The following is a 15,000-nucleotide window of genomic DNA, read 5'->3' as shown; positions in this document are numbered from 1 at the left end:
CTTGCGATGCCCATAAACTCTAAGGTGTTCCATCCACTAGTTAAAACACAGGCCTTGTAGGTTTAGGATGCCACCTTGCTTGGCTCTCTTTCTCATTCTCTCTCTCTTTCTCTCTCTTCCTATATATGAATATATCGGATAACCAGATACAACCATTTGAAAAGCGCAACTTTGATGTGGGGGGTGGTTGAAGCACTCCTCGATTACATAGCAATGGTTACGTGTGGTTTTTTTTTTGCATGGGATAGCTTTCATGTTTGAGAATAGTAGAGGGTAGCTTTCAGCTTTGAGAACACTGTAAGGCACCTCCAGAATTTATTGCGGGTCCTCCACAAGTGCCTTAGGGTAGAAGCACTAATATAAGGGCAGCTACAGCGAGGGGACTCGTTCCAGCACTGTAATGGCTCAATCAATCATGTGAAAGCACCTTAGGGTAGAAGCACCAATATAAGGGTGACTACCGCGAGGGGACTCGTTCCAGCACTGCAATGGCTCAATCAATCATGTGAAAGGTGTAAAAGATGCACAACATGAAGATGGTAGGATGAAATAAGCGTCGACCTTCGTGATGTTGCATACAAGATATGGGACGTGATAGTGTGATCTACGAGGCTAAAATGAGATAAGGGCGTAGCAGAACCAATTACCGGACATGCGCTCACTAGGGTTGAACCCACCCACCCGCAAATGGAAAGTCGGCCACCCACTCGCAAATGGAGGCACATGAGCATTAACTAGCCAACAAACTAGATGTTGTTGCTTGTTTGTTGGGCTAGTGTTTAACTTTTTTCCATAAGTGCCTTGCAATTGGAACCTTTACCCTAATGGGGTGCATGGAGAAGCCCTCTAACTAAGGCTGGGTTCATACTAGGGCGGTGACAACCCTCGCTGCTTTTTTGTGCCTCCGCTCCTTCAGTTCACAAGAGACAAAAGTAGAAAAAAGAAGAAAAAAAAAGCATCAGCATTGCAGCGAATCAGAAATTACTTGGTTGATCACAACGTGGACCCTGGTTCCCAACTTGCGCTTCCGAATTTTGCAATGCGGGGGGGGGGGGGGGGGGGGCTCAGCTATATCTAACGCGGGCGCCTGCAGATGGGATTGACGCTTTGGGATGATCGAGCAATCTGAGCCGTTCGATGCATGGCCACCTTGTCTGCAAAAGCGCATGAAAAAGAGTGTGCAGCGCAGTGAATGCAACGCCGTTTACAGTCTTTTTCCAACGCCAAATCCTCTCCAGAGTGGGGTCGTCGAATTGAGCTGCAGTTACTACTTCGCCCGAGTTTACAATATTGCAGAGGCTTTATTCCCTCAAACCATCTTCTGAGAGGATTTCGGCCATGGCAACATGGCCTTCTTGCTTTCAGCCCTCTTCGACCATGGCAGCCTTGCCTTCCTTCTTCTGAGCTTTTTTCGGCAAATAGTAAGCTTGCTTCCTGCTCTCAGCCTCAGCGCTATTATAGCTTAGCCCAAGCCTCCATTCTATGGCAAAGGCTCTTGTGCCCGATTCTTATGCATGAAGTACCTCTTCTTATGGCTACAAGTACCTCGACCAATTGCTTGATCCCATGCTGCTCGATGCTTGACTCTATGGAAAAAAGCTCGAATATTAAGCTTCAACTACCTCTTTCCTTAGCTCTAATTATGTGCAACCATTATAGCTTTAACAATACTAAATTATAGTGTGAATTCCGGCATCCGGTTCTCCGAGTGAGCAATCAACGCAATCGTCAAATTGGGTGAAAGAGAGCCATTTTGGAGGCGGAGTTTGGGCAAAAAAGAATCAATTTTGGAGGCGGAATTTCGGCAAAGCACCAAAATCTACACAAGAGGCCGGTTGGGCAAAGTGTTACTCTAAATGGAGGTTGGTACTTTATCGTGAGCTTTTTCGCATCATTGAAGATTTCTAAATACGTTTTATTTTGTTTGTGATTAAAGTGACGTAATATTGTGGAGTGTAAGATGCATTAACACAATGTAAAATCAAGTATATAAGCAATTACATTTAGAATTTTTTGTCTTTAGAATGGGGCTTTTTACATTGAAAAGACTAGAGAAAGTGACAACACGACAGTGCGATATTGTCGCGCATCGGATGATTGTCCCAATAAAAATAGAGCTTTTCAAAAAAGGATCGATATGATGCGCCATTTAGAGACTTGCCATCAAATTTTCATCATCATTCCAAAGCTACCATGTGGGTCGACCTAAGGAGGGAGAGATGATTCAAAAGCCCACATCTTTTAGAGCAATTCGGCAAACCAAGAAGCGCTTCACTAACTTAGAGTTCAAGATTAAGAATGCTAGAAACAAGCATCTACTAGATATAAAGAAGAGGGCATCGATCATATGGGAACGTCGACAACATCGACCACGTAAAAAGAAAACAGATGAAACATACGATGAATGGTTAGATTCATATGTGAAAGAAAAGATGGACCAATGGGAGAATGGGATGCCACATCGTGTGCAGATGATTGAACGACATATCAAAATCGGCTACGATTACGTGGTATGTAGCTACTAAATTCATTCGTTTTTTTAATACATATTGTAAGCCAATCATTGAGTGAAACATAAATATTAAATCTTTTGACTATACATCAACAATAGAGAAGGAAAAAAAAACGTAAGAAGGAGATGGAGGAGCAAGCTAATGAGAGTGATGAGAAGGCACAAGAGGATAATGTCCTCGAGCAAAACCATGGGGAGCCCACTTCTGTAAGCCACTCACCTCATCCAACTCCAAATATCCACATTGTATTGTTGTCCAATACCATGTATTAAAACGTTTAGTGTTAATTTTATTGATATAGATGTTACTTGGAGTTGAGAATACACAATCGCCCATGGCTCCGCGAAAGTCTTGTAGAAGATCAATTTCAAACTCACTTTCTTTGATTGCTGGTACACGACAGGTAGGGCTTTATATCGAAGTAAGATGAAAATTTGATTTTCATTAGTGCTTTCACTTATGGTTCTAATTTTGTTATGTTCTCCATATTCTTCCTCGTAGCCAAATTTGTATGCTAAACCAAAAACTCCAACCACACCTATAGAGATAAACTCCCCTATGGGGAGTAGTGGGACTAGAGATATCTATGGCACCATTTCTCAAGGTGTTTTTGATTGGAAAATTCCACCTACATCATCTAAGGCTTCCAAGTTGGAAAGGTGACTCCTCTCTCCTTGACCTTTAGCTTTGTTTACTGTTGCATGCACAATTAGTGATTGGATTGATGTATTTTGCTATGGGATTGTGGTCTTTATAGTGACATGGTCTTCCATTTGAGATCCTCACGTTATGGCATAGCAGTGGATTGCGATATAAACCTTATTAATGACATCGTATCCAATGAAGCCAATACTCAGTCAATGAATATGTTTGCCTTGTAAGTCTATTATTTTCTTCATTAGTTATTGTTTCTTTGATTGATTGAGTGCTAATAAGTAATAAACCGCACATGGATTGTAGATGGATGGAGCACATTTTTTCTAGTGACATTATTGAGCATGTTTGGGTCGTGGATAGTTTGTGGTTTTCATATATGCTCACAAATACAAGTCAACTTGTTGTGGAGAATTTCTTTGGAAAGGTGGACTTAGCAGCCCAAACATTTACATTCTTTCCAATTATCAATAGGTATGATGAAATTTGTCTCCCCTAAGATCACTAGAGTTCGTCTTAAAGTTTAATTAATAATAGAATTTGTGTCACTTTAGATCACATTGGACTCTCATGGTATTTTATAATGGCCATCTTCGCCGCTTGTCTGGGTTGCCATTTGGGCAAAGTTCACTCTTGTTTTTAGACTCCTTATCCATGTGCTCAATAATTGACTACTTGCCACACATACAGAGGTACTTGTCAAAATTTATTTGTTGTATGCATATATCCATAATTATTAAAAAGTACTTACGTGAAACAAGCCTGGTTTTCTTAGGGCACTCGCACATTTCTCCAACAACTGCAGGAGCTTTTGAAACCTCGACAATATTGTCATATTGACTCAATAGAGGTTTGATAAGTACTTTTGTAGGTTTACTATAATTGTGCATTGTTCCTTGGATGAGATCTTTCTTAATTGATGCTTTTTGTAATAGACACCTATGCAGCCAAATGGGTTTGATTGTGGCTATTATGTCATGACAATTATGAGATTTCTCATAATGGGAGGTATACAACACAAAAGATCAAGGCAATGGGTATGTTCTTGGGCTTTGTTTCAATCTAAAAATTATATAGTTATTGTGTGTTTAAGATGAAGAACTTGTGTATGCTAAAATTAGTTGTTTTTTTTGTAGCTATCAAAAAAAATGTTCAAGCATGAGGATGTGGAGGAGACAAAGAAAAGCTTGCATAGTTGGACCCAAAAGCTCTTGATTTATCATTAGGGACTTTATATTATGGGCCATGGCATGTCACCTTTTATGGCGTTCCATTTTACTCTCTTATGGCGATCATGATTTTTTGTAATGGAAACTTTTTGAGAACAAAAAAAGAATTTGTTTTGGCCAATGCCTTGCTATTTTCAAATGGAGCCTACTTTTGTAATAGTTCTTTGTATTGATAAGGTATTGCAATAGAGTTTTTATGCCACATTTTTTGCATTGTTGTATCAATTTTATTTTAAATGGTGGTTGATTATGGTCTTGAGAATTTTAAACTTAGGGCAATAGAGTTTTTATGACACATTTTTTGCATTGGCACATGATTATGTTCTTTGGAATAAGAGCCAATTTGCACAAAGTTGAGATGTACTTACAAGGTAGAGAAATGGATAGGATATGTCACAATTATTTCTTTTTTTCTTTGGTCTTCTAATTTACTTACAAATGTACACAAAGTATCTTTGTTAACCCTCACGGCTCACGGACACCCCATCACCTACGACGGACGTGTATTATGTATTTGGTAGAGTCAGGTACCGGGCTTGTCGGACCAATAGGAAAAGGGTAAGAGTGATCGCCGATGAGAGGCGCACTCTAACCGGGACATTCAAGGGATTAGTTGGCTAAACATGGGCGCCCAAGTGTGAATGGGGTGAGCTCATATAAAAGCCAACTAAACCTAAAATTCACTTATTCTCTCATTTGTGCAATAGAAGAGTGCTCTTGCTCCATCTCCATCTCCATCTTCTTCTTCTTCACCTCCTTGTGTGTGTGTGTATGTGAGAGAGAGTGAGAGAGGGAGAGTGTGTGTGCGATCGAGCATTACGAAGGCACGACGGCGGCGAAGCGGTTGAGCGCGGCACGACTGCAGCTTCTTCTTCATCGCGGTGAGGAATCCACCACGAAGGCGAGCGTAGAGCGGTGAGTGACACACCCTTTGCTCTCTTGAGTTTGCTAGATTAGTCTTGTTGTGTGCTTGGAGCCATTTGTGGTTCGCACACGGTGTATCGGCAAGTCCCTTGCTTCGACAGTGCGGCAAGGAGCGCACATTTTTGGCGCCGCTGCTGGGGAGTCGCCCTGCACTAAGCCCAAGAGGCACTTTGTGCTTCTCCTATGAGTTGTTTGTAGTAGGAAAGAAGAGGAAGAGGAAGAGGAATGAGTTGTTTTTCTGCAAGTTGTTAGTTTCTGTATTGTCTGCAAGTTCTGTGATTTTTGCATAATGTTGTGTTTTTTGTTTGCACACAGTCTTTGCACAATTAGTAGTCGTTAGCTTGTTTGCAGTGAATGAATAAGTAGGAAGGCAATTAGCAATTTCTGCTTGCACACAGTCTGTACACAGTTTTCTGTCAAGGTTTGCCTGCACACAGTCTTTGCACAGTAAGGTAGTGAGAGAGGAAGTAGGTGGACAGTTAGCTCACTGTCAGTAAGCAGTTAATAGATTAGTTAGTGGTTAGCAGCACTGTTAGGAAGTAGATAAGGTAGTGAGTTGTCTGTGAGCTGTGAGCTGTTGACTAGGAGATTAGGTAGGTGACAGTGTGTGTGGCCAAGAAAGGGTCACCAAAACCGCGTGCGGTCGTCGCCCAAAAAAAAAAAAAAGTAAAAAAAAAGTTTTAAAAAAAACTGAAAATATTTAAGCGTGAGTGACTGGGCGGCTACACTAAAATTTTGATCGGGATCGGGATCATTTACCCAAGCCCAAGCCCAAGCCTCAGTCTTATGATAAATACTAGACTTGCTCTTATATATATACCCTACCCCCTCAAGAGGGAATGAGAGCATGTGGGGCAAGTCCTCCACTCTCCTCCCTTCTCTTCCCACTTGCACCCTTAGACTTTCTAATTTGGGCCTAGTTCCCTACTAGAAATTGACGGTTTTAGGGATTCCGAGGGCATAAAGTGACCAAACAGAGGGCTGTAAAGCACGACACGTCCCTCTGACCGAGACGCTCGTTTTGAGCTATCATACGTTCTATTCTATAGCTGGGTCAGAAAAAAAAAGGACCAAAAAATCAAAAAAAAATTTAAGAAAAGACTTGGGTTGCAAAACACCCAAAAATACTAGGTGAGCAGCCTTCACGGGCACTCACTGACACTTCTAAGGGATCCAAGTCATATGAACCTACGCTCTGGACGAGTGTTAGAGCACGAGCATATTGGTAGTGCCTCCATTTACGCGGACACCCATTATTCCTCCACCCTAGGTTCTGGACCTTCGGCCGGGACTCAAGGTAGCGCAACCCAAGATCCTCATATCGTGTCTAGTGATTCTTCCTCTGACTACGAAGTCATGGAGGGGTATCCTACACCAAACCCTGATAGTTCAAGTCAAGACATGCATGCCATGGGCCCACAACCCGGGTCCATCGTGTTTAGCCACTTAAAGAGACCCTTAGTAGAGCTACTCGCTCCGAACATGCGGTTAATGAAATAAATGAAGGGAGTGGGGAAGTAAATTCGTCATTCATGCCTAAAATAGACCCTATGCTTCTTGAGAGTGTGCATGTGAATGTTTCATCCACTGCACCTCCTGATCCTTTAGGACTATCTCCCTCTGAGGTTTTACTACCCGATGGTAGGAGTCTTGCCGAAGTACAAGAGGGAAATTGAGAACCTACGAAGGCTAGAAAAAAGTCGAACCCTGAAAGCAAAGGCTCCTATGACAACAATCATGCCAGCCGAGCAACCGAGTGCTCCCAAGGTAGCAGTCACGGAGAGGCAAGCGATGGGGAGCAATAATGCTTCCACCTTGAGGGAAACCTCTAGCACGCCAGGCCTAGATGGGATATTCCTAAACGAAAATTGGGAGTATGACCTACAAGCAGAAGCTTTAACTGATCGGTACACAGGACACACCTATCATGTGGGTTGGTTAGATGTTCTACAATCCACATCGGGTGCTACTAGCATAGATGAGCAACAACGGAAAGTCTGTGATGTCCTCCATAGGATTGTCGAGTTAGAAAGACAGAACACAAGGATCAACATGCCTTCAACAGGCCTAATGAGATTCTTGGATACGGGAAAGGCCAACCAACCAACCCTGTCACAAATGGAGACTCCCTCAGTGAGCCCCATTGATCCTCCATATGTTGTTTCGCCAAGAGCCTCTGTACAATCTGAGCCCACAAGTGGCAGCTTTACCTTCCCAGATCTAGCTCATCTTTCTCTTAATGACACTACGGCTACCATGCATATCCCAGTGGTGAGCATGACAAGAAGTACACCATGGAGTTCATTTGTTAACACTGCGCCGATGCCTAGTAGCACAGTGCCCCCAACTATACCTACATGTATGTATCAATCATGTGCACCTGTCGTACCTCAGCCTCATGTAGCTCCTACACCTCCGATTATTCCAAGAGCTTACAATCCACAATGGAATTATCCAAGCTCTTATACAAGTGGATCCATGCCATTTAATAATAACATGCCATATCAGGCACCCCCTATGCCTAGGGCCACACCTGTAAACTTTGGACCACCGTCTGGTACACCACCATACAAAATTTGGGACCCAAGAGCCGTGTGTATGCCAAGGCCAAGGCCAACTCCCATCTCACATGTGGTTCCAGGAGCACATACACCCATTATACCTGCTCAAATAGGAGATTTTGCAGCATTTTCTCAAACTATCGGTCGCTCTATTGCGAAAAACATGCGTAGTGCACCTGATAGAGAGCCTAGGAGCAAGGCAGTTCACGTAGCTAAGCTCACACAGAAATTCAGTGGAGACGGAGATGCTAGAAAGCATATGGAAGTCTTTGAACATGTGTGCGATTCCTTGGAAGAGCACAATGAGCTACATAAGTGTAAGGCTTTGAGTTTGACCCTAAGCGGAAAGGCTGGAGATTGGTATAGAACCTTAAGAGTAGAAGAGAAAACGATCTACTCTACTCTTAGGAGACTGTTCTTAAAAGAATACATACGAGAGGGAGTACTTTGGGGTGTAGCCTCTTAGCTCCAGAAAGCCCAACGAGAAGAAGGTGAATCCGTGAGAAACTTCATTAGTCGCCTAAAGAATTTGAATTCTCGATGCAATCCAAACGAGCGATTCAACAACAACCAATTGCTCGATAGATTCATTAGGGGACTACGACATGAAAGTATTTATAATGGCCTAGTCATTAGAGGTATCACTACTTGGGAAGCAGTCCCCATGAATGCAATCCAATTGGAGGATAATTTAATGATTGCAGGAGAAAGAGTGTCTGCCGAGCCGAAGTCTAGTAGCTCGCAAGCATCAGGGCATGAGCCAATGAAGATAAAGCCAATCGTGAAAGAGAAAAAGATATCTGAGATGACTTTGGCAGATCTCACAAAGGCCATCCAAGAAAGCCTTAGGGGTAATCGTGCTCCACAAAACACTCATATGTATCCAAGAAGGGAGCAACAATGGTGCTCAATTTGCTTGGGCCCACATACTACGAGTGAATGCCCTACTTTCAGAGTAAAGTTTAACGAGACTTGTAACGCGTGTGGTAGGTATGGCCATCAAGCGAAGGATTGCCTAATGCTTAAACACATCATGGAAAATAGACCGCCTATAGCCTGGGCAGACTCACCTCGAGTTCCTGCATTGATGCCTACCCCACCCATGGAGCAACAGTTGCCATTACAGCACATGGTCCCTAGAACCCAAAATGTGGTCCAAACCACACCGTTGCCACCTCCAGTGCTAGGACCGCAACCCCCTCATCCAAGAGTTACACCTATGAACCAAATAGGTTGCGAGTCATCTAGTACTTATGTAGATTGCGAAGAGGACATAGACTCTAGTATCACCTATGGAGTCGACTTGCTTGAGGAGTGTCCCATGTACTATATGGAAGACCATTGGGGACAAATCAAACCGGTATATCAAGCTACTGCGCTAGCAGCAAAAGGCCAAAACATTAATAGTTTTACCAAGAGACCACCTCTTCAGTGCTACGAATGTGGTGGACCACATCGAGTAGCTGAGTGCCCCATTAGAATGCAAAACAATGCCGAACTAATGCAAACAAGTCAAGGGAGTGCATTGGCAATGCCAATACTCACTTGTAATCGTTGTGGCATAGATCATTTGATCGCACAGTGTCCTAACAATCCAAACGCACCGAAAATCACACCATTGAACATAATAGAGATTGTTGATGGGACACCACCAACTATAAACATAGCACCATTGAATGCACTCACACGGTCGATGCTCCAAAAGCAAAATTACATCCTCGAAGAGAGAGATGCTGCATCCATTGGCCGAGCGAGAAAGAAGAAAACACGAAGAAAGAAATCCCTTAATGCTTCTAGCTCAAAACCTAGTTCAAAGACTAACATAGGGACAAGCGAGGATCTCGTGTATATGAATGACCCTGAGGATGACTCAGATTCGATAGAGACCACGGAGACCAAAACTGTTACTACAAAGGAAAAAGCCAGTGAGGAGGATCACGAGAGGGAATTACGACGAACACCAAAAGAGTATTTAAGGTTAAACCACCCAGTTGCGAACCCCCAAGATAAGCCACGAGAGACAAAAAATGAGGATTGCAAGAGAAAGATTGGAACCTATCCAAACCCAACAGTGGAAATTGAACGAATCCAACAACTGAGGGGTTTGGTGGAAGAAACTCAACGAACATTAGAACCTGAACCCAAACATATCCAGATGTCGAACACAGTGTTTCCCACACAAGTTCAACCTCACAAGAACTACAGGCCGTTAGCTATACCCAGTATCATTCGGGAAGAGAGTGAGGGTAGGACATCTGAAAGTGGACACACACCTTTCCTACTAGAGAGAATGTTTGGTGAGGGAATGCCCGACCCCCTTGAGGAAGTGGAGATTCCATCTTCACCATTCTCTTGTCAGGGTCCTACATCCCACAAGATGCCATTAAATGTTGCCAAATTGATGGATTTCATGTCTTCAGAAGTTAGAACCACCATCATGTCCAAACTATATAAAGACCCCGAGCTAGTCTCAGCTCTTCGAGCCTTCCTCAATGGAGAATTACAGGCCGGATTACCATAGTTTGCACATATGAACAAACCTGACTCGGTAATGAATGATGAGGAACATTTAGCACCACCATCTGACCTAGCGGGACATGAATCTGTAATTGAAGTACGCGTTAACAAGTTGGGGCAATACTTTGAAGGTGATGAATCTAATGCTACTCTACCAATCACTACTAAAGGATTAATTGTAAAGGGGGTCCTTGACAGTGGTGCGGGAGTCAGCATGGTGACAAAGAGTTGTTGGGAGTCTATGGGGCGACCTCACCTTGAAGCCACAAGCGTAGTGGTAAAAATGGCTAATGGATCTATTGTTACGCCTATTGGAATGCTAAAGGATCTCAGAATCAAGGTCTTGGGACACAAGGTAAGGCAAACTTTCATTGTTATGGATTTTTCTAAGCATCCTATGTCATTTGAGATGATCTTAGGGCGTCCATTCATGAGGGAAGCAAAAATGGTGCATGTCTGGTCCAAAAACCACGTCTACTTACAGTTCCAAGACTCTGTCATTCGAGTTGATCTTTTAAGTGGTTGAACGCATCCTCTAGGAAATAAATTCATCATTGATAATCGATCAGACACAACAATTCACTCAGCTCCATTACAGTATTGTTACACGTGTAACGAAGACACGGATATTGGGGAGAACTCTCCTTATATGGATATCCTACCCGGAATGGCTGAGTCAGACAATGTCGATTGGGTACACCTAGCGGCAACTATAGATACATAGGGAGCTAGAGGAACAACCTGGGTAACACCAGATGGGGAAGAGATACCACACATTGCACCAGTAAACATGTTAGGTATAGCGCATGTAACATCCGATGATAAGAAAGAGGCACATATACCTGAGAGTGAAACCGATGATTCCTCAAAGGCTTCAGGCCAATACACATCAGAAACGGAATCTCAGGGAGAAATGGATTCAGAACCTGAGGAAACATCGAGTGAGCCAAGTATAGAAACTGAACACTCAAGGTCTAGTACGACCATCTATGGTAATTTATATGAGAGTGAAGAAGATACAAGCGAAGACCTATCAAGCGAGCCGAGTTCAAACATTTACCAAAATCAAAACCTTAACAAGAAACAAAGGTCATATAAGAGACGACGATATCGAGCAAATGTGAGAGCTAGGATAAACAAGGAAAGATCTACTGCAGAATGGCTTAGCTATCTAGGGGCATGTGATGCTCATCGAAAGCTAGTAGACAATTGGGGTGAACATCTCCAAAGTGTCATGTGGTGCAACCCGCGACCCATTGACCTCGCTCAATTGGAGGTTACAAAGCCAAAATTGAGTCGAACTATAAGAAGACGTCAAAACCGAGAGTTAGCACAACAACAAAAGGAGGCAGAACTAAAAGAAAGGTCTCCGTCAGGACAAGAGCCTGCTGACTTACATACGGCTCCTAAACATTTTAAATCTTATACCACGGGGGAGCGAAAGGTTGTGTATGCCAAAGCCCAACGAATACCTACCAATGGAAGCAGTGGAGTCTATGATGGTCAAGCGGTAGTTAAAGAGATAGAATTAGCAGAACCAGGTGAGGAGTCTAAACCAGTCTTTATTGCTCAAGACCTTACCGAAACTGATGAGACTGTACTTAAGGAGCTCCTCAAGGAATACAAGGATATCTTTGCTTAGACATATCATGACATGAAGGGCATTCCACGTTCTGTGGTGCAACATACAATTCCCATGATCAACACTGCTAAACCCGTCCAGCAACGACCCTATCCAATGAATCCTAAGTATGCCAAAATTGTACAAGAGGAGATTGAAAAACTTATCCAATGTGGATTCATATACCCTATTGAGCACTCAGAATGGGTTTCTCTAATAGTCATTGTGCCAAAAAAGAATGGCAAACTAAGAGTGTGCGTGGACTTCAAGAAAGTTAATGCAGCCACTAGGAGAGATCATTATCCCTTGCCATATTCAGAACATGTGCTTGAAAGAGTTGCGGGCAAGGAAGCTTATAGCTTTTTAGATGGGTACTCTGGTTACAATCAAATCACAATTGCATCAGAGGACCAAGCTAAAACTGCTTTTATCACAGAGTTTGGAGTGTTTGCATTTCGTGTTATGGCTTTTGGCTTAACGAATGCCCCTGCTATATTACAACGATTAATAAACACTACGTTTAAAGAATTTCTAAGGGAGTTTTGTGAAGCTTTCCTAGACGACCTTTGTGTTTATTCTAATATCTACAAAAAATATTTGAAAGGTGCAGATTTTATCGCATCTCATTGAACCCTTTCAAATGCCAATTTTGGGTTAAGCATGGAGTCATTCTAGGGCATATAGTGTCCAAGAACGGGATATCCACAGATGAGAGTAAGATTAAAGCCATTGCCGATTTGCCACCACCTATGAACTATAAAGGAGTTCAAAGATTTATGGGCCATGTTGGTTATTATCGAAGGTTTATTTTAAACTTTGCCGAGATAGCGCGTCCATTGTACAAGCTTCTTATCGAGTTTCACTGGACGGAAGAATGTCATCAATCTTATGAGTTATTAAAGAAGGCCCTAACAAGTGCTCCAATCCTGCGAACACCTGATTGGAATGTACCTTTTCATGTGCATATTGATGCATCAAATTTTGCTATTGGGTGTGTTCTAACTCAACCAGGAGAACATAAATTGGACTACCCTATTAGCTTTGCAAGTCGCCAATTAAATGATGCCGAGATGAACTACACTACTACAGAGCGCGAAGGTCTAGCTATGATTTACGCAGTAAAGAAATTTCGCTATTACCTTCTTGCTACCAAGTTTGTGTTTTATGTTGATCATCAAGCATTGCTATATTTGGTAAACAAGCCGTGTTCCACAGGTCGAATTACACGATGGTTGTTAATTCTTCTTGAGTTCGACTTCACCGTTGTTGTGAGGCCTGGGAGGAAACATGTCATGGCGGATCATTTATCTCGTATCCCTAATGGCGAAGCTCCTACTGGGGTTGATGATGAATTGCCTGATACTCCTTTGTTCATTGTTGAGACAATGCCTGAATGGAGTGAAAAGATTGTTAACTTCTTAGTTAATGGTTTTCCACCCAAAGAACTGCGAAAAGATATAGCTCGAAAATTAATCAAGGAATGCGAACCCTATTGCTTACTGGCTGGAACTCTCTATAAGAGAGGAAAAGATGATGTTCTTAGACGCTGTGCCCGCGAGGATGAGTATTTATATATTCTACAAGAGGCACACATGGGCGTAGCTGGTGGTCACTTTTCAGGAAACTTGACTGCCCGAAAGATCTTACAGTCAGGCTATTGGTGGCCCACTCTGTTTAAGGATGCATCACTTTTTGCAAAGGGATGTGATGAATGCCAACGCTTCAAGAAGCCACAAAGAAGTGATAGGATGCCTCTACATCCCATCAAGGTAACCCAACCATTTGAAAAGTGGGGCTTAGACTTTGTAGGACCGATTAGTCCGGCTGCACGTAACACGCAATCACGATATATCATTGTGGCTACCGACTATGTAACCAAATGGGCTGAAGCAAAAGCAACACGGAAGGCGGATGCAAAAACAACAACTAAGTTCCTCTTTGAGAACATTATCACACGTTTTGGATGCCCCTTTGAACTTGTGAGTGACAATGGAACTCATTTTATAAATGAAGTAATAAAAGAACTCACATCAAACTTCATGATATCACCACAAGTCTACACCCTATTATCCCCAAGCAAATGGCCAAGCTGAGAGTACCAACAAAACTCTCATCTCCATTTTGACAAAGACAATCGAGGCTCATCGCACTGGTTGGGACCTAAAGCTTACATCAGCTTTATGGGCTTATCGTACTGCGTATAAAGTTGCTATTAATTGCACACCGTTTAAGATGGTGTATGGCCAAGAAACAGTTATGCCATGGGAGTTTGTCATTCCTAGTCTTCGAGTAGCTTCTCAAGAAGGTTGGGATGGTAACCCCTTAGTGGAGCGATTATATATCCTGGAAAGGCTAGATGAAGAGAGGCAATTAGCTGTGCGAAATGCTCTAGTGGAGAAGGATAGGAGAAAGAAGTGGTTTGATAGCCATTTAAAGGATAAAGATATCAAGGTTGGTGATAAAGTTCTTATGTACGGGGTTCGTAATGAAAAGAAGAAATTGAAATACACTGGTAAGGGACCATATTGAGTGTATGAAATTACCCCGCAAGGTACCATTCGTGTGGAGACTCTAGATGGAGTTGAAAACATTGGATTCCTTAATGGGAGTAAATTCAAAAGATATTATGATCCTCTAAGCCAGGAAGAGTTGCAAGCCATCCATCAAAAGAAGGCTGCCAAGGAACAAGCAAAGCTTTAAAAAATCCAAGCAAGAGTTGAGGCTCGAGAACGACAACAACGTCTTAGATGCCAACGAGAGGCTAATCTGGGAATCACGCAAGCATTTTTCGAGGACACAGATGACGACTCATTAGAATCTGAGCCACCCCTACGATACCCAATTGAGCTAAATAGCCCCTATGGGAAAGTACTATACAATGCCTTATTAGATACGGGAGCTGAACACAATTTGTTATCCTATGGAGTTTGGTGTCAATTAGGGAAACCGACCCTATCCCCGAGTACGATGCAAGTCAAGGG

At 42.7% G+C, this 15,000-nt stretch overlaps 1 pseudogene; it reads left to right on the top strand.

The window, feature by feature from the left end:
• Nucleotides 1-2,219: 2,219 nt before the first annotated feature.
• Nucleotides 2,220-4,393, top strand: LOC147427507 (uncharacterized; annotated as a pseudogene).
• Nucleotides 4,394-15,000: the final 10,607 nt, after the last annotated feature.

The sequence above is a fragment of the Adiantum capillus-veneris genome, chromosome 23, assembly GCF_014529385.1.
Source record: "Adiantum capillus-veneris isolate H3 chromosome 23, ASM1452938v2, whole genome shotgun sequence".
Lineage (NCBI taxonomy): Eukaryota > Viridiplantae > Streptophyta > Polypodiopsida > Polypodiales > Pteridaceae > Adiantum > Adiantum capillus-veneris.
Note: the sequence above shows the minus strand (reverse complement) of the source record. Positions and strands in the feature narration are given on the sequence as shown.